Source organism: Lycorma delicatula, chromosome 4 (genome assembly GCF_047948215.1).
Source record: "Lycorma delicatula isolate Av1 chromosome 4, ASM4794821v1, whole genome shotgun sequence".
In the NCBI taxonomy this organism is placed as follows: domain Eukaryota; kingdom Metazoa; phylum Arthropoda; class Insecta; order Hemiptera; family Fulgoridae; genus Lycorma; species Lycorma delicatula.
In genome coordinates this window covers 115,878,586-115,905,721 of record NC_134458.1, presented here as the reverse complement: position 1 = coordinate 115,905,721, position 27,136 = coordinate 115,878,586, and the positions used below count along the sequence as shown (strand labels likewise).

The window sequence follows — 27,136 nt, the reverse complement described above, 5'->3', positions numbered from 1 at the left end:
ACAAAGTCATTTCACATTACGACTTAGCATAGTTGAGGATCAAATTATGAACCTCCAGGAAGATACGTATCAAAGTACCACTAGGTTTTTCTATTCGGGTCAAGTACAACATATTAAGAGTGCTGCGGGTACTTGCTTGTATAATTTAGAAAATTTTCTGTGCATCATAAGATGTTTAGTATGATTTATTTCTCCTTATATACAGTAAGAAGTATGTAAATAGCGGAGGTACTCTGGAAATTACTCCAGTGATTAATGATATTAAATTTATTATTATTTTTTTTTTTATTGTAATCAGAGATGCACTCGTAAATTTTCCAGTGCCGGAACGTTTGATTTTGTATTAAATCAGATCTCAATATTATAGCCCACTTCCAAAGGCGGCTGGCTACATGACAGTTTTATGAAAAATGCACATTCATTTCGATATTTACATTGATGAGAAGCAAAATTCATTTTTTTCATGTCAAATTCGTTTAATTTTTTTTTCGTGAATTAAATTTACAGTGACTTATTTTTTCACCGTTTGCCTACGGATATCCAAAGGCAAGGGTTATTTTCATGTGGTCTGATTTTTATAATTTAGGTTAAATTTTTATCGGTTTTAAGCTAAAACAAATTTTTTTGTGAAAGGACAATTTTTTATTTCTCGCAAAAAGCAGTTCCGGCATGGTGTTCTGGCATCAGTGCACTCTTGGTTTTCATTTCATATTTGTTTAATTTCTCCAGTTAATTTTAAGTATTTTTTTAATTTTCTAAAAGAATTCCTTGGTCCATCCACAAATTTTTTATTTGTTACATATTCAAGTGAAATAACTACAGATCAATGAATTGGAACAATATTGACAATATTTTAGTAAAATTTATTATTATTTACATTATGTTTTTGTTGTTATGAATCCTTATATTATTCATTAACGTTTTTCGTTATGGTTCAATTAACAGCATCTGGCTCTCCTTGTCTCCAGGTAAAATAGAATACGATGTTGAGGAATTTGCTGCTGCGGCGATTGACAAAATATAGGGTTGGACGGATGATAGAGGCTTGTGTTTGGCGCCTAACAAGATAACTGCAATCACTTTCACTGGAAGAAGGCGAATTAGGGATATCAAAGTCAGCAAAGGTGATAACAACATCCCTACGTCCAGGTTTTATGTAAAATACCTGAGCGTGTGGTTAGAGACCGATAGAAGGTTTCATGTACATTTAAACAAAGTCAGTAATCGAGCGGAAGTCACGATGAATAGGCTAGGTAGGTTAATGAGTAATCATAGAGGGCCGCGATTCTCAAGAAGAAGGCTTATACTATAGTTTACAAAATCCATCATATATTATGCTGTTCCAGCGTGGGCAGAGGCCTTTGAAATAAAGAGGAACGAGACGGGGTCTCGGCGTTGCAACGAAGAGCCGCTATCAGTATAGTATCATCTTACAAAACAGTTTTAAGAAATGCAATAGAGGTTATATCAGGCGTGCCTCCTGTTAAACTCCGGCACAAATGCTGCAGAGGATTTATAACGGAATGCCCAAGAACGAGGCTAGAAGACGTTTATTTACCGATTGGTAAACCTCGTGAGAGGCCTCAAGAACAGGCATTTGGACAAGGAGAATTATACCGGATGTTGGCGTATGGGTGCAGAGGGGTTTGGTGAGGTGCGCTTCTATCTCTTCCAGCTGTTGACGGGGCACGGAGAGTTCGAGGCCTACCTACATCGGTTCGGCAAGCGTGAATCCCCAACATGCAGAAATTGCGAGGAGTTTGATTCGGTTGAACATACGATTTTCTCAAGTAATAGATGGGACGAAGTCAGACAAAATTTGGGTTTGACTAGGCTAACTCCGGGAGAGACGGTAAGGTCCATGATGACAGGAAGGCGTAATCGGGAATTAGCGGTAAACATGGTAACTAAAATTATCGGTACTAAAGAAAAGGAGACTAGGAAATGGGACGGCGAGTAGGAACTGTCAGGTAGGGATTTCCGAGGGTAGTTCTGCTCAGGAGATGGCGGCTTGCCGCGGTGGGCCGCTTTTGATGAGCGACCAAGGACCACCCGTGCTCGGCGAAAAAAAAAGACCTAGTCCCGGTCGGAGTCCAACCTCACGGTAGGGTGACGGTTAGAGGCACGGCAATAACAAAGGACCGAGTTCCGGCCGATCGGAGGGACCTCCGTGGAGCACGGCATAGCCGAATCCTATGGAGTCCTCGAGAGGTTTGAGGCAACGCACCCACTGAGGTTGCGCAGTACTAGAAAGCAGGACCAACGTCAGCGGTAAGGGGCGATGAGACAGGAGTTTTTGTCGGTAGGGTGTGGGCACACATAGGCTCCTAACATCTAGCCGAACCCGTGCGAGTCCGATACTCCCCCACTTGTAGGAGTTAATACCATTTAAATGGTGTTTCTCCGATTCATCGAGAACAACAAACAAAAAAAAAAAAAAAAGTCTAAATGTAGTAAATACACTATATTTTCTCTCTCTTAGAGGAATTCATAATTCTCATTTCTTAGGGTAGCTAAAATTTACATTTAGTTTTAATTTCTCAGAAATTAAAATAAAACACAAACTATGAAATAATTACGCACGATACTGACCGCCAAATAAATAGCCAGAAGTTCACGATTTCTTTTTTTTAGTTATAAGTTGTATTTAAATGTTTTATTGACGGCTAATATTATAATATTTTAGTGGCCCTGAATAAACGAAGGTAAAAAGATAGAAGTACAATAAAGATTATTAAATATGGTTTAATAGTCCTTAAAAGGACAAATTTAAGCGTTACAAAATTAATCAATAGATAAATAAAATAACTAAATTTAGTTTTCTATTACAATATTGCTATCTGTAAAATACGTGTAGCTCAAACAATACCAGTAAGACAATAAGATTTTATACTTTATCTATTGAAAAGTTTTACAAAATAAGTAATGCTGATTTTTATTGTGAAATAACAAAAATTTTTTTTCAAGCAAGATCAGAAGTAAAGCGTTTTGTAACTTTGGTATAAAATAGAACTTTCACAAAAATTAATTTAAAAAACTGGCAAGCCAGCGTTCCGGCTTCGCTATAAAATCTTTGGAATTCAATCATTAAGTCTTATTTTAATTTTCTTAATAAATGTTTAAATGTAGTAACAAAAAAATAATTCCGATTTTTTTTAAATTTTGGGAACCGGTATAAATGGTTTTTTCTTTTAATGATTACAATTAGTACTAAAATAAGATTTAAGCATTAAAATTTTCATATAACAAATATTTTATTTATTTATTTTGGAGGCTCCCTTATTCCAAAGGGACAATTTAATAATTTTTTTAATAAAAAAGTTATCCTTAACAAAAAATAGTTCATAAATTAAAAAAAAATTGTTTAAAAAATTTGAAAAATGTAACTTTTATGATTGTAATGAAAAAAAAAAGCTTCTTATTTTGGGGCCAAAAATACTTCAATACTACTTCAAAACTACTTATAGGGGCCAAAACTACTTCAATTCTAATTTCTTTGAAAGTGACAAAAAAATGAATTTCTTTTATTTTTTTAATAAAAATTAAAAGAATTAGACACAAAATACCAGAATATTATATTTATTAGATGTGGTGAATACATTAAAAAAAAATTCTAAAAATATTCTTAAATACGTTAAGTATAAAAATTTTTCTAAGTAAAGTTTTCTCTCTCGCGCTCTCTCTCTCTCTCTCTCTCTCTCTCTATATATATATATATATATATATATATATAGACAATATATATTTAAAAAACTTTACTATTTATATATAAATTCCCTCCAATAAAGTATAAAACAAGAACGTAAAAATTTTCAAAAACAGTTTTCTGTGTTTAATGTTCGGGGTTAACAATTTTGGAAAATTGTAGACTTTTTTTGATAGCCTATATGTGATGATAAATACCACCTTTTTTTTATATATTAAAATACAACAGAAATAAAACAAACAATATATAATTCAGTTTTAAGAGATCTAAGTTGATTGATCAATTTTTTTCAGATTATTTATATATGCAGTGTAGATAACAAATATCCCAAAGTAAAATTTTTTCTAAAGTGCCTCTAAAGAAAATCAAGATTGGTTTTACGCAATATTTCTTCCATCTCCTTAACGAATTTTGAAAAAAGTTTATATGATCAAAGCCCCATTTATAGAAACATTTGAGCCAATTTAAAAAAAATCGGTTCGGTCAATCCTTAGATATAAGATCAACCCGGGAACGACATAGCAGGGCCCTGTTACCCCCGCCTCTGAAGAGGCAGGCAAATTAAAATAAGATCCAGAACCGGCGCGCCGACCTGCCATGCCGTCCCTACTGCTGGCAGGCGGTGAGGCCCGTTAAAGTCGCAAGTTCACGACCCTGGACTGAGTCATATTTGACTGCAGATCTGGTCCAGGGATGTAGGGGGGAAAAATAATGAAAAGGGTCCAATGGGACCCTACTTAAAATTATAAAAATTGTTTGAATTTTATGTAATTTTTTTATTTAATCTGTTTTTCAATTTGTAACAGTTATTAAAAATATTTTATGAAGTAGGTGTTGAGCAAGAGAATCGATAATCCAATCTCTGTAAAAAAATTTAGGTTTAAATGTTTTTACTAAAAATTTGTTGTTTTTTTTTTAAACAGAATAATTTTGATGTTATTAAAAATGTAATTTCTTCAAGAGAGGGGTCAACTGGGACCCAAAATATTTTTCTAAGGAATTTTAATTTTTTCTTAGTTATACTTTTAATATTGTAATCAAGAGGTCAATTTGGATCCAAATATTTTTAGTGGCCATTTTGATCCTTTTCACAATTGTATTTTAGATATTACATAATTAAGTCATTAATATCTTTTAAAATTTGGAAAATACGTATATGAAATAAGTGTCTGTTACGGGCAAAGCCGGAAGAGTTAAACAATTTTTGTTTCATTTTTTTTTTACCGACTTTACGAAGAAAAATGACATTATTACAATCGGCTGTATGATGAAAGTTATGTGAGGGGGGGGGCTGAAAATCAATTTTATTTAAGTTTTTAGATATGAGGAGTTCGAAAATATATTCACTAAATTTGGAGGTTTCTTTATATTTATAGGTCTATATATATAGTTTTGTGGCTCAAAGATATCCAAAACTATTTAATCAGTTTCATTGAAATTTAGAAATATTGTGGTAGTGTATTGGAAGTTGTGCATATGAAAATTTTATGAATATTGGTTGAGTCGTTCTTGAATTAAGCTTAATTTAAGATCGAAAATATTTGAGCGGGAAAGTTAAGAAGCGTGGATCGTTATGATGCTTCTAGTTGGAACGTTGAAGTTTCTTTATCACCGGTATCTATTTTTGACAATATTAGACCAAATAAATAAAAAAAATTAAAATATTTAAATATTAAAACCAAATTAAATAAACGAAAAGTCGGTCCTCTTGTGCAGAACTGCGCAAGAGAGGTTTTTAATTTTCTCACTGAATAGCTTGTTTTAAATTATTTTTTTTATTTGTAGCCATAGCTTGATGTTAGACTGGAGACCGTAAAAAAGTAGTAACAAAATTTTATGCGTGTACAATAAGAAATTCTTTCTTAAAATACTGACGGCTTGGAAATAAAAACAAAAAACAATGAAATCGTTAAACTTCTTAAAATTATAATTACTAAAATTTTATAGTGAAACCAAAGCATACCCTGTACATTAACTGGTGGACACTTTAATTTCGTTAAACAGTTTTTGTCCTTCATGGGTCATTGCATTCGTTGTGACCCGATTATTCCCCTATGTTTCTCTTTTATCTTTCCCCTGTATTGCAAGTGGTATGAGATATTACTGTCTTCCGTTTAATCTCTCTCCCACCTGGCTTTAGTTGCATCGCTGGTACATCAAAGCGTTATAAAATCAAATACTACTCTTAACATAAATCGAGCATGAAAAAAAATGTGATATTTGATTTATATAATCTTTTTAACTCAATTGCAATTTTTACAGTTTCATTCTAAATGTAATCATCTTTTTAAAAAAAAAAACTCAATGATTTATAGATAATACTTTTTATTTTGGCAGAGGGAAAATAAATCTGATAGTTTGTTTTTTTACTTGAGTTTTCCAAGAGGAGGATAATGTGATATTTATTTGTATTCCCGTAACTCCAGAACAATTTGCATTGACTTTAATAAAAAAAAAACGAATTAATAGCTTCAATTCTGTTAAAGATTACAGTCTTTTAGCTTAATGATTTGTTAATGTTATCATACATCAATTTTTATGGTAACTGTTTTGAAATCCTGAATTAAACAAACCAAAGTTCCTAATATATTTTTTAAGATAATATTAATTAATTTTAATTTGTTTTAAATTTCTTTTGTCAAAAAACTACAAATCCATTGAGATTTAACGAGAATTATGTGATTTTATGGGAAAGATGTAATGATTGAAGGTGCACTGAGGCAGTGATGTATCATGTTTAAAAATTGATCATATTTAAGCGGCAATTTTAAACACGATATTTTCACGATTGATATTTACATAATTTTTTTAAGATGATATTTTTTATTTTTAGCTTTTTTCCTGAATATTTTCAGGATAAAAAGCGATGTGGCTGGCCTGATATTTTGTCTGACGAATCGGTAGCTAAGTTGAAAGGATTGGCACTAATCGGTGCTTTACCATTACGCTTTCATTTTATTTTACGAAAATTTCAAGTAAATTTTTGCCTCAAGATATGCGAAAAAAGTTAGGATACCGTAAATTTTGCGCTCGCTGGGTTCCAAAACGTCTTTCAGAACACCAAAAATGGCAGCGAATGGCGTCTGCTTTGACTTTGGATTATCCTGCGTACACCCCAGATTAGGCAGCGAGCGATTACCATTTGTTTCCTTACATGAAAAAACTGGCTCGCCAGAGTTTTGATGACGACGAAGGGCTACAGGAAGGTGTCAATAAATGGATGAAAAAGCAGGCGACAGAATTTTTTGATGAAGGGATACAAAAACTCGAACACAGATATTACAAGTGTCTTAATTTATTTGAAAATAAAACAGTAGTTTACGCATATATTTTCAAATTGTATGTGTTATATTTTTTCCAACAGCTATTGTTTTTTTTATACCAAAACGAATGTTACTTTCTAGACAGCCCTTGCAGTACTCTTCAAACTGTGAGATATTTGATTAGAATTTTTAGAAAAGATAAACCAAATTTTTAGAATATAGTAAACAAATAAAATATTTTATGAATATACTAGCAATAATGAATCATTCAAGTACATTTACACAGTATAATGTATGCGTTACACTGGAAGTAAATTAGGAGATGTAAAGGCTTTTTAACAGAAATAAAAAAAGTAATAGAATATTTTACGAAGTCCCCTTAAAATAGCAATGATGTTATTTCAAATAACAGAAAGTGGATCTTATTTTGAAAGGAATCACATTTCCTATTATAATTGCTATTATAAAGTAAAAATAGTAAAGATAATAGTGAAAAATCCTTACTTATATTCACTATTATGAAAGCCAAAATAAGGCAAAAAAAAAAATTGATCAATGGATCATGTCGATGTTACGTTGGCGCCATGCATGGATTCGCATAAATAGGAGTCTAGCATAGATTTCAATGTACCACACACCTTGCGATTACGTCTTTACGCTGATGCCACAAACTCTTCACTGTGATTTTTATGCGCCCCGGCAATTGAATCTCGAAAGTTATAATGAGTGATTAACAAAGTATGACGCGTAAAATTGTATCCTTGTATATAGGAACTCTCTTAACTCTGACAACAATCAGAAATTACGTTCTCGTAGGTCTAATACACTTATTTATAACACTTAGTAACGTGTTTTTCGTTTGTTCGAGGACTGCATATACGAAACATTCATTTGTTTCTCTGAAAATTCCTGTAAACACCCGCTGCTGAGGATATACCATTCTGGCATTGTATTTTTGCCTTGAAAAAAGAGACTGGTTTATTTCCACGTTTAGATTATTCCCGCCTATTATTACTGGGTTACGGAATAACATGTCCGGACTTATTTCCCTTACAAATTTTTCCCAATCAGTTACAGTGATATTACTCGTACTAAATTCTTCGTTACAAAACTAAAAATTGGAGTATTCCTTACTCCACGTGTACAGGAAATAAATAATTTCAAATTTCAGTTTGCTGGATTGCAGCCACGTACACGAATAGAATTTCAACTCGCCTTTTCACAATGGCATTTATTTTCCTTTTTACTTAACGAAAGAAACATTTCATAATACTATACTCAAAACCTAGGATTATGTAAAATCTCTTTGGTTGGTAAAAAGTCGAACAGCTTGTTGTTTATCTGGCGCCTGACGGATTAAGTCAATCAAACCCATGTCGGATGAAAATAGAGATTAGTGACATGCACAGCAAACACACGCAGTACACGACTGAAATAATTGACTGCACCGAATAGTACACAGCCATCAATATAAATATGATAAGATAAGACAATTTGAACTATAATTACTACAACGACAGATAACATTAAATTTAATATTGTATATTGTTACTTTATCCGTAAACAATTTACATAACGTTATTAGTAATTCAGAAAATGAAAATTAATGATGTGTCCGCTTTCGAAATAAGATTCCAGAAGGTAAATGGTTATTTACTTATTTATAAATTCACAGTTTTTATGCAATTTAAAATTTCATTGATCCTATTATAATTATGTATAGATTGTGGATCTATTATTGCTTTTTACAAATAGATATTTTTTTTAGTACATTATTCTTTCCATCAAAACAATCCAACGAAATTTTTATTAAAAACATTAGATATGGTATAGGCTTAATTTAGTTTTATTTAAAACATAAATGGAAAATTACAGGAGTAGTAAATATATTGAATGAGTAATTATAAATTCGAGGACGTAATATACGATTAATAATGAGTGAGGGAGACAAACAACGATGCCAGTTTAGCGTCCAAGGCATGTTGTTTTTATGTTAGCCAATGTTTCCCCACTATTCATGTCATGTGTTGTATGCTACCACTGCCAAATATTGCTTCTGAAGAGTGAGCTTCTGCTCTTACTACTACTACTACTACTACTACTACTACTACTACTACTACTACTAATAATAATAATAATAATAATAATAATAATACCGTTTCTACAACTGTAGTTTGGCATTATATATATATATATATATATATATATATATACATGACACAGAGATATATGCCAGAGAATCTCTGCCAAAGTTGTAACAAACAACAAAAACAGCATTTAGTGTTCTGCAATCATTATATAAGTATAAAAAGACGACACTATCACCAGTACCACATCTAAAAACTGTGAGAATTACTTTTTTTTTTTATTTATTAGCTGTTACAGCAGGCTTCATCCGGATAATTCAAAGTATATACCAGCTCGTTATACCATCCGTGGCACTCTCTCTTGTAAATACGAAGAAACTTATTAAACATTTATGTTTATTGTATAAATTTTAAGGATATAAGGAAAGGAGACAACACTCTTAAGTTAATTACCGTTCGCTAGGATACCAAATGATAAACTTTAGTAAATGTGACAATACGTTATAATGAACTATCTCCTCCAGTAAAGTTTATATTACTTTATTACTTTACACTATTTGTCCCACTCTTTTTTGTGACTATGATGCATGTGTAGTAGAATCTGAGGTACAAGTCACACCTTACTTTCTCTGACAGTAATTTTCTATTCAGTAGCTCTAATGATGAACAGAGTGAAGGTGTCATTTGTACTGCTGATCAATTAAATTTGTCAGCTTATCATGGGCTATATTCGGGTAAATTAAGAAGATGATGAAGAATCTCCTCAATTCTCTCTAATAAACCTGGCGTGGAATTTTATTATTCTTGAAAATAGTTGTGTCTTTTTTCAGAGGTAACTGGTTTAATTTCAAAGTGAATATTGAAAAATCTATTACTTTTTAAAAACTATAGTTTTTTGTAAAATTTAAAATTAAGTTTTTAAAAATGTTGATAAAATTTTAATAAATGTATTGTTATATGAAATATTAACATTTTGTTCATATTATTAATCTGCAGAAAATTCTCCCAAAATTATTGAAAAAGATTCACTTTTCTGAATTCAGAGCATTTCATATCATCGATTAATGTTTTAAAATTACTGTCTGTTATTAATATGTATTACTGCACTGGAAAAGGGTTTTCCAGGCTACAACAACGCATTAAATAAAATAAAAATTCTCATTTTTTTAATGAAAATAGAGCTAAAGATAGAAGATACATACATTCAAATTTATAAACTCTAAGGAATAAATTCTAAATTTAAATTCCAAAAAAAAATTAAAATTAAAATTAAATTAAAAATTTCATTCTAAATTTAATACCTAAGGAATATTCCAGAAGTTGTATTCTTAATGACCTAATTATTACAAGAAACTCTTCCTGAATAAATTTAAAAAAAAATAGTTTTTTTGGTGGTTTTATTTCATTTTTAAGACTTAGAATTCCATTTATACGATTAAACTAAAAGATTTCTAGTAAAGTTTTAATATTAATAAAATATGACAATCCTTAAATAAGTGTTCAACCCGTTAAACGTAGAAAAAAATTAAATTTAACAGATTCTAATACCTCAAAACAATCTATTTCTAGGTAGGTACCACCAAATCTCGTGCCATCAGGGAACCATCTCTCACAGGAAGTAACTCAAAAGATACAATTGTGACATATAATTTTATGGAGCATTGAAAAAAACAAAACTTTTGTTGTAAAAACTTAAGGTTTCAACAACCCTAACCAAAATGGCTAACGTTTTTTCTTAGATAATTCAAAAATGGTCAACAGGAACTCTTAAATAACTTTTCAACAGTGAAACACAGAAAAAAAAAAATAATAAAATTTAACAAATGTTCCTACCCCAAAACGATCTATTTTTTGGTATGAAACTACTTGAATTGTACTCTAGGTCACTTTTGAAACTAGCAGTGAAAAATATCATCTGGCTGGCATTTTAGTTAGATTAGCGTAAGCTGAAGGTTTTTTACATCAAAATTCGTTTTTTTTAATGTCCTTTAAAGCGATGGGTTCCCACTCTATTTTTTCAATTTAAATTTCTATATTTTATTTTCTCCATTGGGGCTTGGTGGTGTAGTGTTATAACCATATTAAAAAAAAAAATAGATCGTTTTGTGTAGAATCATTTGTTAAATTTTATATTTTTAGTGTTTTTTTTTTTCAAGTTTCAATAATTATTTAATAGGTGCTATAGGCTACTTTTGAAAATAGCTACGAAAAAAATAAAATTTAGTTTAACGTATAAAATTTTGTTTAAGGACTGCTGTACTTTATGAACATACTGTATATAGCAGCTTTTTGAAAATATTTCCAGATTATTTTATCTCTTCTGGTTACAGGGGCGGATTCCAGCAACTGAATTTGTGGGGAGCCATTGGGGACAAGGGGTCACATTTTCCTATTCCCTTCTAATTAGGTTGGGTATACAATATTTCATACACTTTTATTGGGTACATACTATATTATGAACTATTTTTAAACACAAAAATTTGTTTAAGCAATCGTTAGTATTGCTGTAAAAGAGGAAAAAAATGGACGGTTTCGACAAAACCAAAAAAGTGCTTAAGTTTCTTCAATTTTATTTCGATTTATAAAAATTAAGATGTAAGTTATTTGAATTGACCCTCACGGGAACTCCAGAAGCTGAATTAACTTTAAGCTCGGACTGTATAGTCCTAACAATTTTAATCAAAACTTAATTAACCACGCAAACAATAAAAATTATATAAAAATATAAGATGGAATAAAAAAGTCAGATAAAGATTTAAATTAAGTGGATTTTATTTATTCATTCATTTCAATGTTTATAAATACATTACATTCCAAAATTTTACACATTTTATTTCATACAATAATAATAATAATAATACAATAATTTATTTACAAAATAAATTCATCTCGATGATTTTGCATCTTAGTATGTATACCAATCGATAACGCGATCTATATCAATTTCCATGTCGTTATGAATATGCATTAGAGCAAGTGACGACATCCTCTCTTAATTACCTATTATGGGGGGAAGGCCCTTAATTATTTATAAGGCCCTTCTTATTACTAAGAAGGGTTGAAGGACAGCCTCCTGCGGAGCCGTTGTTCGTCCGCGCTTGCGTGGATGGGCGACGGTGATAAAGCACGGGGACTCTGAATCCCCCGAGCTCGAAGGCACGTCTCTGAGCTGTGTAATGCTTATTCAAGGGTCTGGCCCGGGGAGGGGAGGATCGGTGAGATAGGAGGTTTAGTCGTAGGGCGCAGGCACACATACGCACTCTTAGTAACATCTTGCGGAACCTGTTAGCGAGCCCGACACTTCGCCCGTAAATGGGGTTCCTCCGACTCACCGAGAAAAAAAAAAACTGCCTATTAAGAAAAAATATATATTTATGTTAATTACAGAGTTGCAACTTACAGCTGGTTATTTTGACAATACAATATTGGTAAAATATTTCAATTCAACTGCGTTTTCAAAATGCAAGGCCTTACGGTTTTTGGAAGGGGCCAAGGCCCCCCTGGATCCGTCTTTGTCTGGTGATAGAATATTATAAGAATCGATATCTAAAGGGAACGTCAAATTTGATAGTTAGTAGAATAATAGTCTTATCGTATTCGTACAAGAAGCAAGTAATAAATGAAATAATATTATTGAAAATTATTTTTCGTAAGATAAATTAGTATTTACAAAGCACATACTTAATCAATTCGACTTATTACATCAGAGCACTGTAAATTATGTGGTACTAATAGAAAATTACGTCTAGCCAACAATAGATATATTTTAATTGCCGTTTTTAAGATGCATTTCTTATCATATCTAGGCAAACATGTGGAAATAAGTTAAATTTTTTTTTGATAATATTTAATATGAATGGTGCAGTTATTAAGACTAAAATGTAAATTTATAAATTAATAATTTCACTTTTTTTTATTTACTGTAACTATTCTAGCGAATTCTAGCTTTTTTCAGAAACCGAAATGTAATTTGACTTTTAATTTCCTGCTACATAGTTATATTGCATTGCTATACAGTATATTGTACAAAAAAACGTATGCTAATCGGATAAAATTTTGCAAGACCAGATTTTTGTAATTTCAATTTCTTGATACTTTTTTAACCAAAAAACACAATTATTACATTAAAGAATTCCAGAAGGAAGTATGTTAACTTGTTTTTAGTATATACATACTGGATCGACCGATTTGGATGAAATTCGTCATGATTATTTCTGAATACGAGCATTGATGCCATTTAATCTATTTTTGCCATTTAATTTTCTCAGTTAGCCAAGGAACAGGGAGATACGAAAGGACATATGTATTTATCGCTTAAGTTGAACTTAAAAAAATGTTACTATTAACATAAATTTCTAGCATATCCACTTTTTCGTTTTTAACAAACTGCTTATTAAAAAAAAAAAAAAAAAACATTAAAACAAACAAACAACAGATAAACAGTTCAAAAAAAAACTGACACAAAGAAAGAGTGTTAAAAACTAAAATTAACTACTTGACAATTCAAATAAGTAATAAATAACGACACATTAACCATCAATAAAAATTTGAGAAATTTTTCAACAATGCAAAAAACAGCTATAATTAGCATTAAAATTTTGTTTATTGTTTTTGTAAGTTTACAATTATCATACCTCCATAACGGCTGCGTTTAGAGAAAAAGACCCAACAATAAAAACGTCTTAAAATAATATTTTCTACCTAAAAATGTAATAAAAACAAGAGATTTCCGTTTGAAATAATGAAGTTGGCCTCCATATTGGAAAAAGGGGGCAAAGATTTCAAAAGTGATAATACAATATTTTTAATGTAGGGAAAATCAAGGGAAGGTTCCCCGTTTAAAGTTTCTAATAAAACTTATAGTACCTGAGATCCCAATGGTGGCCGTTTTGAGTTGATCACTTTATATATATATATATATATATATATATATAAAACTCAGTATAGGTATGATTTAAACATTTACATATTTTTATAAATGTTTAATTTTTATAATTTAATGTACTTACGTAGGTTAGACATATTAATTTTCAGTCAATGTTGAAATGTTTACATTCTATTGAATTGGTTAATGCAATTTATAATAGTACAATTTATAACTATTTTTAATGTTTTTTATCGTCCCCTTTTCAAACAAATCTAATATTTTATAAAATCATTGAATAAATATAAATTATAAAAAGTAATTATAATTGTAACTCTAATTAATAAAAATGGTAAAAATTGATCAAGTAAAGCAGTGCACCATCATTTTCTCATAAAAAGAAGATAGTCATAAAATATATATATATATAAATGTGTTGAAAGCATTCTAAGTAATGTAAAAAATAGGGGAGGAAATAAAAAAAAAGTCAAACTATTAAGGGCGGATTAAAATTAAATGAACCTACGCACTACTAATGGTGGTACACGTGCTCTTATATTTTATGTTTGTGTGTGTGTGTGTGTGTGTGTGCGTGTGTGTGTGTGCGCTCTTGTGCAAGCTGCGATAAGAAATAGGTCATGGAGTTGTTACCACGCGAAACAAACTGCAAAACAAGTAATTCATTTCATTCACAGAAAAAGAAGAAATATAATAAGTATAGAAATATTTCATAAAACGATGAATAAAATAATTTTAAATTAATATTTTTATTTATAACCAGTCCACACTGATTTCAATAACTCACATTATTATTTTGAAAACAGGTTATTTTAAAATATTTCAAAGCTGTTTTTTTTTTAATTTCAGTATAATAATTGTTCACGTAAAATGTAGAACATTTTTATTTTAAAAAACTTTTGTTGGAAAAAATAATTGCACTTTCTCACATATTAAATCATCAAAGACAACTGCCTGAGCTTCCACTAAAATAAGGTATATTCGTTCCAATATTTCAGACTTTGGAAGAGAAATTTAAAGTTGAATTTATTAAACTGAATGTTGAATTTATTTATTCTTTTTTTATCTTAGTAAGTGCGTCAGAAGGGCGGAATTCCGGTTTTAGTTAAAAAAGAAAGGCTATTACAATGCTGTATTGACTTTGAAAATAATATTGCTTTCGGTGTTTTTATGTAATTCATATGTATTGTTCCATAAATCTTTACACATGTACAGAGTGATTCAAAGAAACGGGAAATTTTGAAAGTTGTGTTGGTAGCCGTGGGCGATTGGTACCACTTGATAAGTGGCGCCAGCCTCTCTAACCTAACCTGCCATTTAGTTGTCATGGATCCTTGGAGTGGTGCGCAACGTGCATTTGCTATCAAAGCGTTTTACAAAAACAATGACAGTGTGGAGGGAGCGCGTAGAGAATTTCGCGATCATTTTAATCTGGGACGGCACGGCCGTGAGCGAACCGTCCGTACACCACAAAATGTTCAAGCTTTACAAGATGCTGTCACACGAAATCCACATCGGGCAATCCGTCGTCTCTCAGCATCTTTACAATTGCATAGTTCAAGTATTCGAAGAATGTTAGTGAAGACTTGCAATACCATCCATACAAGTTGCAGATCGTCCAGGAACTGAAACCGAACGATGCAGTTGTGCGAGCACAATTCTCTAATGTAATGCTTCAGAAGATAAATGATAACGAAAAGTTTGTTCACGAACTGTGGATGTCTGATGAAGCGCATTTCCACCTCAGTGGATTTGTTAACAAGCAAAATTTCAGATACTGGGCACAAGAAAATCCTACGCAGCTGCACCAGCGTCCGTTGCACAGCCAGAAAGTGACCGTGTGGTGTGCTATGTCATCTTACGGTGTTATAGGCCCTTATTTTTTTGAGGATGACAACGGTCTTGCGATTACAGTGACGTCGGCTTGTTACGTAGCCATGCTTGAAACAAGCATTTTTGTTGTGGAACAACAAAAGAGATTTCCACCAATTCTTAACACAGCCTGGTTTCAACAAGACGGAGCAACGTCACATACTGCACGAATATCGATGGCAGCTGTACGCCGATTGTTTGGACGTGTCATTTCACGAAATGGTAACATTAGATGGCCGCCCAGATCGCCTGATCTCTCGCTTGCGATTACTTTTTGTGGGGTCACCTTAAAAGCAAAGTGTTCCACAGTAGACCTGCTACAACGGAAGAACTGAAGGCAAAGATCCGAGAAGCAATTGCGGAAATTCCAGTTGAGATGTAACGTCAAACCATGAACAATTTAACGAAGAGACTTCGTGAGTGTTTACGTAGAAGAGGAGGTAACCTGCTAGATGCCATCTTTAGAAAATAAACTAAAATGTATGTATCCTAAAATGGCAACATTTGTACAATTACATGAAATAAAATTAATTTTCTAAAAACACTTTTACATTAACGTTATTTAATTTTTTAAATTTCCCGTTTCTTTGAATCACTGCGTTTTTTATTCATATCTGCGTTTTTTCTTCATGCTTTTGACATAGTTTTTGAGTTGTGACTACATTAATTGTTTAAATTACTACTTGTCAACAACCGATTTTGATACTATTACCCATAATTTTTGTGGTTTTAGAGCCGCGCTCATAAAAAAGAAAAGGTTCAGATTGACCCAAAAACAGACCTCCCAAAATATTAAAACTTAAAATTGATTTTTGGATACCAACCCTTTTCCTTCATACAGAATCCCATTTTGGATTATTTCAAAACTAAGGTACTATAGCAAAACTAGCTTGCATCTGGCGGTACTCGCAAAAATCTGATTTGAGTTGCAAACTTGATGTTTTCAGACTATTGGGAAACAAGTTTGCATCTTGTGGTGCTGGTAAAAATCTAATTTTGGCTTTCTAACATGTCACCCTTCAATTTACAATATGAAAATCTTGATCTTGAAATCTTGAAGTCTGAAAGCGTACCCAAAAACCCTCTTTTTGGCTCTAACTTCGCTTCCTGTGAAACGATTCGCTTGAAACTTAATAGGGCTCTATTCCCAATAGGTTTACATCACCTCAGCGAGTTTTGTCAAAATCAGTTAAGATTTGCCTCAGGTTGAGCGGACGCAACATCTTAAGTGGCAGTGGATACGTCACGTTGCAAGGAGAGAGGATGGCCGCGGGACGGTTTTGGTGCTAGACTGGTTTCCAAGATACTCGGCGAAGAGGAAGACTCGCAGATCGATGCGATAAAGAAATCAAGAGGACTGTCGGAGTCAACTGGAAGTGGAGAGCTCGAGACAGACAGGCATGGAGGAGTCTGGAGGCATAGTTGTCAGGGAGAATGGTTTATAGGAATTACTGAAAAAGGTTGCATCCACAATAGATTGATATAGCTGTAAATAATAATAATATTTTTTATATATATATATATATATATATATATATATATATATATAGGCCTGGATAAAGTTTATTGCTCAAAAATTTCCAAAGCTACTAAATACATTTTATTTAAATTTAGATTTGCTATAACAGTGTATCTGAAGTTGTGCATGTATAAATTTGATGAAGATTGGTTGAGTCATTCTTGAGTTACGCTCAATTTAAGGTCGAAAAAATTTGACTGGGGCAAGTTAGAAGCATGTTTCGTTATGATGCCGCAAGTTAGGTCGTTGACGTTTCTTTATAGGCGGTATGTATTATTAAATATTGTATATTTTCTCAAGTATTGAAATTTTTAATTTTATTTTTTTATTTATTTTTTATTTTTTACTGTGGTGCGTTTTTGACGTGTAACTAGTTTTTATAAATCTAAGTTTTTTTTTGTAAAATTTTAGATTAGAATGAACTAATATTTTTTTCAAAAGGAAACAAAATAAAATAATGAAAATTCTGTCTTCTTGCGGAGAACTACGCAAGCATTTTTTTTATCTACGTATTTGTCAACTCCCTTTGTACACGTTTTTTAAGGTTAAACTTGATATATATGAATAAGTAATTAAATAATAATATTAATAAAATTAATTTCTTATTTATTTTTGTTTTTATTACTAATTATTTATTTACAAGTTGAAGCTAGATTTCAGATATCTTTTTTCATTTATTTATTTATATTGAAAAATGATTTTTTTTTTTACTTGTAAAAGTTTTTAAGCCGAATCGAAACTGATACTAGAACTTTTAGAATGAAATTAGAAGACTCAACTATTGTTTTATTTTTATCTTTTAAATAATAAAATAAAAAAAGTATAAATAAATAATAAGATAAATATGGTACAAAGAATAAATATAAAATTAAACTTTACAACTGGGGAAGGGTTAGACTTATAAACTCCATAAAAGTATCGGAAAAGTTTAGTAATATCATTCTAAAAACGTTTTTTGCAGTTTATAAGTTGTTATTTATAAAATATTGATTAGATAAAATTTATTTTGATATTATATCGAGTATTTAACGCAAAAAACTAAAGTTAAAAAAATTGCAACAAGTGAATGTGGTTATCACTCAAAACCAAATTTATAAAAAAATAGACACAACTGTAACTGATGTTTACATCGTATAAAATTTACGAATCATTAATTTTATGTATTCTTTTAATTAAATAATTTAAGAAACGCTACAATCTTTTATAATATATTTAACTTTTGATACTTAATTAAGTTAATATAATTAATCTGAAATTTTTATTCGTTCACAATATAGTACGAATGGTGTAAGTACTGAACGCCATTATATAACTTAGTGAGTAGGACATTCATTAGTAATGGTTACCAGACTGGATGCTGAGGTCGATAACCGCCATGGTCTCTTTTTAACTCTGTTGTTGTTTGCCTATAATTTAGTTGAGTCTCCCTGTCTGGCTTTGATGAATACGATTGAAAACAATTATTTAAATTTATTAAATTACCATTTATTGTTATTAAAACTCTAACAAACTAAACAAAGAACAAATAATTTAAAAATAATATTCTTTTATTTATTTTAACAAATTAGTCTGTCGCTTATTCTTCTGAACGGGAAAGGAACTTTCAGTTTATCCATAATAATTGACCCTTGAAAATCTGTTTTCAATTAGTCCACTCTTTATATAGAAGGCAACTAATTGTAAAATTTGATAGTTCTAACCAACCTACCTCTTCATTACCATAATTTACCATTTCTTTCAGAATCATTTTATTTAAAAAAAAAAGTATAAGTAATAGTTTTTATACCTTCTTTAGTAGGTGATTGATAACTACGGATAGTTTGTATTTATGTTTATTTATTTGAACTTTTCTTATTTCAGAACGGTTGAACCTATTTTTATACAATTCAAGTAAGTCATTTTTGAGATGATATATGACGTAAAAGTTAACTTAAAATATTGGTACCAAAAAGAAATATTTTAACAAACTTATTGAGTATAACACCCTTTTAAAAACAAAAGGCCTTGTAATGCAATGAGTTTGTAGGTAAGAAAGTTTTTTTGTACAGAGTGTAATTCGAAATTTATAATAAAATAAAATCAGAAGAAACATACTACAAAATAAAAATTAAATTTATAAATATTATTTTAATTTTTTTAAATTTATTATCTTTTGTTATGATTACATTAATAAATTATAAAATTCTTCAGTCTGTCATATAAATGACTGATTTCTGTTTTGCTTAAAGAAAAAGAGTAAGTAAATTCTTTTAAATCTGTTCAACTATAAAATTTAATTGTTTTATGCTTATCAATATTTCAATTTAATTCTTAATCTGTTTATATCATATTAACTGTTAAGGGCATTAAAATGATCAGTTATAACATTTCCAGAACTCAACCGGAAATCAAGCACGGGACCTTCGGAGTAGAAGGCAAGTATGCTATTTCCTGTGATATCAAAGTAAACCTTTTATTTCTTTGCTCTTGTTATTTTAAGATCTGTAAATGTATTTTTTGTGATCTTAACTTTTATTTTTATAAAGGAAAAGAGTGTAATCTAATTAACAAAACAACTATTTCCTTTTTTATAATATATTATTTTGTTATTTTTAATATTTTATAATACCGTGTCATTCAAAATGAATATCTGTGTTTTAAAGTTATGTAATATTTATTAAGTTTTACTTAGGTGAATAAATTATACATGAAATGAAAGGGCAACTCAAACAGTTTTTCGTATAAGTATTCAATGTGAGCACCATTTGTCACACGGCACATATGCAGACGATAATCAGCAAGTCTAAGTAATTGATGCGACAGCTGCTTCTGTCCTGTGTCTCAAGTCGGGTAGGTCAGCTGGTAACGGTGGCACATACACTTGATCCTTTATAAACCCCCAAAGAAAAAAATCGCTCGGGGTCAGATGGGGCAAACGTGGAGGCCACGGCAAACAAGCCCTGTCATCCGGTCCCCGGCGGCTGATCCAGCGGTCGGGAAAAATTTCATTCAATCGATCATGTATAGTGTTATGCCAGTGAGGAGGCGCACCATCTTGTTGCCAAATAAAGTTCTGTGGTTCATATTGCAGCTGAGGAAAGAGCGACAGTTGTATCATATCAAGATAGTTCATTCAATACACACATGCTTCCACGAAAAAGAAAGGCTCATAAACTTGCTGTTGAAAGACGGCACAAGAAACATTCAGTTTTGGAGAGTCTCGTTCACATTGTAACATTCGATAGGCACATTATGAGTGTGTACTTTTCCATTAACATGAACTGTTGATTCGTCACTGAATATGATACGATAAAGAAGTCTGCATCGTCACGGTGCATCATTTTATTTGAGAAGCTGCACGCAAACCATAATCTGTATACGTTAGCGCTTGTAACAACTGTAAACGATATGGACGCAGTTGTAAGAGTTTCCTTAAAACCCTTCACACAGACGTTACTGGAATTGCTAAGTCGCGGCTAACGTTCCTAACGGATTTCCTAGGACAACGCCCAAAAGACTCTCTTACACGTTCAACATTGTCTTTGGACAGACTAGGTAATCCTGTATCTTCCCTTTACAAATAAAGCCAGTGGTTTCAAATCGTTTACACCATCTACGATTGTTATTGTCACTCGAGGATCACAACGGAACTTAATGTCAAACGGGACGCACGTTGAGCGGTAGTTACAGATTCACAGTTTGCAAACTGCGAAACACAAAATGCAGTCTGGGCGAGAGGGGGGTCGCCATCTTTACTACTAGCGCGATTTCAAGCGGAAGGTCCAGGAAACAGTTTATGGGCTTGTGCACATCTAAAACGGTATGAGTTGCTTTTTGATTTCATGTATAATTAATCAGTGGATGTGAATGTTGATAATGATTACATAACTTAAAATCCCCGATACTCATTATGAAACACACGGTATTTTGTGTCCTATTGATATTTGTATTTTTATCTTAAATAGATAAGTCTAATATCAATGTAAAAATTAATTTGAAAGAGTTGAAATTCCTATTTCATCTTAACAACCAATTAAATTAATTCAAATTTTATTTCAAAACGAATAATCGATATTAATTACAAGGCAATTTGAAAAAAAAGTTGAAATACTCGTATATTAATCTAGTATTTGTAAACCCCCTTCAATAATTTCTGTGAATATTCCTTCAATTTTCTGAGAAATAAAAATCGTACGGTTTTTCCTGCTTTTGCTTTTCGTAATACTTCTTGCAACAGGTATATTTAAATAATTAAATAAAAACAGTTTTCAATAAAGGATTTTTTCATACTGGTCGTTTTTCTTGTTTTCGAAAACGGATCTATCGATTCCAATGTGATTTTTTATTAAAAGATTTCAACTATTTAAAATGCGGTTCCTAATTATTTATTATAATACGTTAGTAGAATTAATAAAATTTTTTTTTTTTTTAGAAAAGTACTGATAATAGTAGGTAAAATTTAATTTCATTTATTATTTAACATCTCATAAATCGTTTCGTCTCGGATTCGATTTCCGGGAAGGATCTAGTATTTTTTCACCTATCATTTCATCCATCTCGTTAAAATACATGCAAAAGCATGCCCGGGGTATTATTACATAAAAAAACTCCTATGTATATATTTTTTTTATTTTAGAAATTTACTTAAAATTATTATTATTATTATTATTTTTTTTTTTTTAATTTTTACGGGCATCGACTACTTAGGTCATTAGCCCTCGTCACATTCTTAAAGGAAATTAGTATCACCATCAGGATCGTCATATGTAAGGGTGTAAAGGGCCCTTACATTTTATTTAAAAGCACAAACTACACAGAAACATTAAGACACAAAAGACAAGGACAAACACAACACTTACGGGGTGTAAAGGGCCCCGATATTAAAATTTGAGATAAAATTCTCAAAAAAGATAAAAGCAAAAACTATAAAAACAATACCATACCATTCCATTTATTTTATTATACCCGACTCGTTTAGTTGTTAATTTAGCACCCTCGGGGCGACAAGAACCGCCGTGAAGCAGTATATTAGTCGCGCCAGGATGCCGTGGCAGTTGACTCCTTCTAAACAGGCTACAGGCATCTATTGCACTTACCCATAGCCTCGCGCCCTCAGTCCACCCTTGAGGGTCCCCCATGCCATCATCGGACACACCGCGACTCACTGCTCTTGAATGCAGACGAGCCAGGGTGGCCTAGGCAAGAGGGCTACCTCCCATCACTATACGTGCCACGCTTCGAGACTCCCATATATAAATAAATGAAACTACCTCTTAGAGACTCTTTATCACAGCTTCAATTTTTTCACTTTTACAGACTTCTAAGAAGTCCGCTGGCGTGTAAAAATGCAACTATCTTTTCTTCATTTCCATTATCCAGATCAGCAGTAATATCATTTCTAAGACGGAACCTCTTTCTGAGGTCCTCATATATGGTACACTCTTCTATTAGATGCTTGACTGTCAGTGTTTTATTACAAACACCGCACATTAGTCTCTCTTCACCGGTTAACAAATATGAATTTGTTAATCGCGTGTGACCGATTCTAAGTCTGGTCACAGCTACTTGTTCTCGGCGAGTCAACTTAAAGTCGCTTTTCCATTTATATGGAGAAGTTTTAACTGAGTTTAATTTTGTATTTAAACTCCTCCATTCAGTATTCCACTTGTTTTTAACTACGTTAGTTAGACAGTTTTTAACATCTGCCACTCTTACAGGTAATGCATCCAAATCATCGCAGACTGTTGCCTTTCTGGCAGCTTCGTCTGCGCTCTCATTACCTGTAATACCAGCATGCCCTGGAGTCCATACAAATACGCATCACTGTCCTCGTTGATTTAAAACGTATAAAATAGACAGGATGTTTGAAATTAGGACATCCTTAATGTTTTTTTCCGAATTGCAACAAGTGCACTTAGGTAATCGGAACAAATTAGCACTCACTCTTCGCAATAATGTTCTGTGAAACGAAGAGCTTGCTGAATGGCAGTAAGTTCTGCCGTATAAACACTGGCCATATCTGGCAGTTTCCAACAATGGGCTTCCCATTTACATATATGGAGCATCCAACACCATGTTCGGTTTTAGAACCGTCACTATAAATTCTAATATGTTCTTCGTAACTACTGACGGTTGCCAAAAATTCTTGCTGGATGATCACTGCTGGTTTCTTTTTTATTTCTCCCTGAGAGAGATCCAACCTTGTACTTACCGCTGGCAAAATCCATGGCGGTATTTCTCTTGTGGAAATTGCTATTGTATCTGGAATAGCAATTTCGTATTTTCTTCTTAATTCGTGGTACCTAATTCCGGCTGGTCTGGAATAGGTAGCACGAAGTTCATATACTGCAGCCAGTGGATGATTCATGAAAAGTTTATTATTTATGTGGGCAGGAAAAGCCCATACGTTTGCTGCATATCTTAACAAAAGGATCTCTCTTCTATAATGTAGTGGCATTATTCCGGCTTCAGACATTAGACTTGTCGCCGGACTTGTGCGGAAAGCGACTGTCGCATATCTAATTCCGCTATTATGAATTACGTCTAACTTTCTTAAATGCGACTTTCTAGCGGATGAATATACAATACACCCGTAGTCTAGTTTCGATTGAACCAATGCTTTATACAGTCTCAACACTATCTCTTTATTTGAGCCCCAATTAATATTTGATAAACATTTGATAATGTTTAGAGCTTTTTTGCATCTAACACTTAAGTCCTGTATGTGTAATCCCCATGTAAGGGATTTATCCAATACTAGTCCTAAAAATCTCACGTTGTCTTTATATTGTATTGGATCATTGCCGATTGTCAACGTAGGACTTTGATGAGGAATTCTCTTCCTACAGAAGGGTACAGAGCACGTTTTTTCTGGTGACAATTGGAATCCATTATTCCTCGCAACTTCATTTAGAGCGTTAATCGCTAGTTGCAATTTATATTTCACCATAGCAGTCCTGTTGCTGGCATACACAATTGCCAAATCATCAACATAGACGCTTTTGCTGATTTCTACTGGAATGGCTAATATCAATTTATTAATGGCGATCATAAACAAGGTACCGCTCAACGGCGAACCCTGTGGTATGCCATTTACCAAGATTTTTATAGATGAATATTCGCTGTTGACACGTACTTGGATAGTACGGTCATTCATATAGTTGCTCAATAAGATTGGCAGTTTGCCACGAATGCCCCATTCATGTATCTGGAGCATTATACCATGACGCCAGGTCATATCGAAAGCCTTCTGAAGATCAAAGAAGACTCCGACACAATGTTTCCTTGTAATAAAGCTGTTATATATTACGTTCTCTAAGTTGATCATTTGATCAGTGGTAGAATGGTATTGACGAAAACCTACTTGATATGATGATATCAGGTTTTCTTTTTCCAGAACCCAAACGAGTCGATTATTAATCATTTTTTCGAAAATTTTTCCCATAGCTCACGTCAAGGAGATAGGACGATAGCTATTGGGATCTGATAAATTTTTTTTTTTCTTTGGTACTGGAACAACATGAGCTTTTTTTCACTGCTGCGGGTACATTCCAACCCGCCATATTTGATTATACAATTCTAATAATCTGCGTTTTGCAGTGGTATTCAGCTGCTTTATCATATTATAATGGATTTCATCCGGACCAGCAGCTGTGTTGCCTGCTTTTTCCAACGCTTTCACGAATTCTTCTATTTTAAATGGTACATTATATGAGTAATTATACTCAGTTCTAAAATTTAGTAGACCTTCGAGTTCTTCTTTTTTGGTTCAAAAACCTTCCTCGTAGTTGGCCGTTTTGCTGGCCTTCTCGAAGTGATTGGACAATAGCTCTGCGATTTCGTTTGGAGTGTCCTTAATTCCATCTTCATCTTGAAGGCTAGCTATGGGCGCAACATTTTTACGTCCACAAATCGCCTTCACTTTCCTCCAAACATCTGATGCAGTAGTGGTTCTGTCGATGGATGACACGTATTGCTGCCAGGATCGTTTCTTCGAGTCAATCATGAGACGTTTTGCATACGCCCTGCCTTTTTTAAAGGCAATAAGATTTTCTGTGGTAGGACGTTTCTTAAAGGCGTTGTACGCCCTTTTCTTTCTTTTAATAGCTTCACTTATTTCATCGTTCCACCATGGAACGGGTTTCTAGGTAAGTTTCCCAGATGTTTTGGGAATGAAACTCGATGCCGACTCAAGTATCGCATTTGTTATAGCGTCGACATCGTCCTCGATAACTCCAGTTGTACAGGGAGTATCGTTCTAGCTGTGAAGCTCGTCTAATCTGCCTTTTCAAACAACCATCTTTTAGAGATGGGATATGTTTTTCTTGCAACATCAATTACAATTTGCACCGGGAAATGATCGCTTCCATGCAAATCGTCTAAAACATGGAACTTGGTGGTGGCTGTACCTTGGTGCTATCGATCCGCTTATCATTGCAAGATCTATACAGGACGTCGATCCATCTCTGGCATTGAAAAAGGTTCCTGACCCGTCGTTTAAAAGAATAAGTTCAGAATTCATCAGGAACCTTTCCAATTCTCTTCCGCGGGGATCTACTCGATCCGATCCCCAAACAGAATTATGAGCATTAAATTCACCCACTAGTAAAATAAGTTGAGGAAGCTCAGAAATTAATCGTGCTATGCCATCCTCCTTCCAATCAAAATTCGGCAGGTATATGCTGCAGACAGTGATTTCAAGCGGACGCTTCATTCTAATGGCGACCACTTGTAGGTTTGTATTTAGAACAACCGCTTCGGTGGTAGCTCTGGTCGATGTTAATATTGCTACTCCACCTCTAACTCTAATATTTGGCGGTTGATCTCACCGAAATGTATCATATCCTTTTAATTAAAAATTTTCATTTCGGCTGAAATGCGTTTCTTGCAGACATATACAAATCGGGTCTACATCATGTACCAAACGTTGGAGCTCATGGATGTTTGAAAAACATCCATTGATATTCCATTGTACTATCGACTCGCTGATTTTAAATTAAATTATAGCCTAGGTTTTCCTTTCGGCCATCCTTTTTTTCTCCATATTGCGAACAGCATCGTGTTCGCGGAGAACGTCGTTGCCCGTGTAGCTTCCGGTCTCCAAATCGGAGACCACCGAAGCCGCCAACGACGACGGGCATGGATCGGCGCCGGAAACCGGCGCCGATTGAGAGGCGGCAACCTGGCCGCCCCCCGACACGGGGGTAGCACCGGTCACCGCCTGTGGAAGGGGGGACACTCGCCCCCCCTGTGTGATTTTTTGTGGCCTCTGGGGTTTAGAGGCCACCTCAGTTGCAGGAGGCTTGGGATCCTCCATAACAGTCTCTGTAACTGCTGCTTTCTGCTTATCAATAAGTATCTCACTAAGGCGGACTTGGCATTCTGCTTTAGAATCCGTATTCTTCTGACCAAGAGCAACTTTCGGAGTTTTATTTTCAGGAGGCTGTACTAATATCTTTGGTTTTACATGTTCTTTACCATTGAAAGGCTTCATTTTATTTTTCGATAATTCTTTCAATCATGTTAGCCAAAGTAGGAGCAAGTTTGCTGATGAGCTGGCTTTCATCAACAGCAACCGGAGCAGGAGCAGGAACAGCAGCCGCAGCCTGAGCATAGGTTGTTGTTGCTCTAGGTCTGCGGGCGTTTACAATCTTCTTTGCTTCGAAGTAGCCGAACTTTTGCAGGGTTTTTACTTCCTGCACAGCTACTTCGTCTTTGTATACAGGACAGTTCCTGGATCTACAGGAATGCTGTCCTCTGCAGTTAATACAAGTAGGAGGCTCCTTACATGGCTCTCCTTCACGAACTTCGTCACCGCACACGCATATT

General features: G+C 33.1%; 1 protein-coding gene and 1 long non-coding RNA gene across 2 annotated transcripts in view; one reads left to right on the top strand and one right to left on the bottom strand.

The window, feature by feature from the left end:
- Window positions 1-27,136, top strand: part of Tob (Transducer of ERBB2) — a 275,091-nt gene that overhangs the window by 53,470 nt on the left and 194,485 nt on the right. The gene's annotated exons all lie outside the window — the stretch shown is intronic.
- The window catches only part of LOC142323788 (uncharacterized), a 130,995-nt gene that overhangs the window by 29,441 nt on the left and 74,418 nt on the right, over window positions 1-27,136 (bottom strand). The window lies entirely within an intron of this gene.